General features: G+C 47.1%; 1 pseudogene; it reads left to right on the top strand.

Moving 5' to 3' along the window:
• Window positions 1–675: 675 nt before the first annotated feature.
• On the top strand, window positions 676–794 carry LOC118608544 (annotated as a pseudogene).
• Window positions 795–998: the final 204 nt, after the last annotated feature.

Consider the following 998-nt stretch of genomic DNA (forward strand, 5'->3'; position numbering starts at 1 on the left):
GCTCTGCCTCGAGCCAACTGGCATGAGCCACAAAGAAATCCACAGATGTTTTCCATCCATATTGGGCATGGAGGTACCTGGGAGAAGCTAAGCTAAAAACTGATGCTGGCTGCCACTAATGCCAGGCTTGGGGATACTCAGTAAGAGGTACAGGACACGCTTAGGCCAGATACTACTTCTTTGGATTTTGTGAACCTATGAGAAATTTTAGGAAAGTCTGCAGAATGAGCTAAGACAGGCTTATTCTATTGAAAAGTCACTGGATATACCCTGGGTGGGATCACAAGTTGGTCGAGGCAGAGTCTCAGGTAATCACCAGGGCAGGGCCAATGGTATTAGCCAGGTTGATGGAAAATTAGATATGGTATCTATCTACCAGAGTCTGCAGGTTGGGTTGGAGGAGGGCTTAAGAAAGGAACAATACCTTCTCCTAGAACTTCTGTCTGGGAGAAAGCTGCCCCTCTAGCCCTCACCCTAAAACTAGACAACTCAGTGTCTCCTTGTATGTCTTTGGCTTCTTTCAAGCTGCTGCCTCAGCACTGAAGCTCAGAGCAAGTGAATTTGTCAGTGAGTAAGTCCATGTATGGGCCTTTTAAGAGGAGCTCTTGGGACTCCTTCAGCCCTTTATCTTACTCAGTCACTAACTACTAGTTTTCACAGAAAGAATTTGTGGATGTCTACATCCATGCCACTCTGAATGTACCCAATCTTGTCTGATCTCGGAAGCTAAGCAGGGTCAGACCTGGCTAGTACTTGGATGGGAGACCACCTAGGAATACTAGGTGCTGTAGGTGTTAACAAAAAAAGAATTTGTGGGGGCTTCTCTTTCCAACACTGGTGCCTCGGGCCAGAGCACCTGGTGTGGGGCTTGGCCCTCTGACTTCTCCAGTGTTACCTCTGAAGCTGAGATAACCCCCAATTCTCAACCAGTGCAGGTGGTGTGAGGCCAACCTGTTTCATATCTCTGCCCCTCTACCTGTTTAGTCTTATTTATAAAA

Source organism: Rousettus aegyptiacus, unplaced genomic scaffold, assembly GCF_014176215.1.
Source record: "Rousettus aegyptiacus isolate mRouAeg1 unplaced genomic scaffold, mRouAeg1.p scaffold_m13_p_9, whole genome shotgun sequence".
In the NCBI taxonomy this organism is placed as follows: Eukaryota; Metazoa; Chordata; class Mammalia; order Chiroptera; family Pteropodidae; genus Rousettus; species Rousettus aegyptiacus.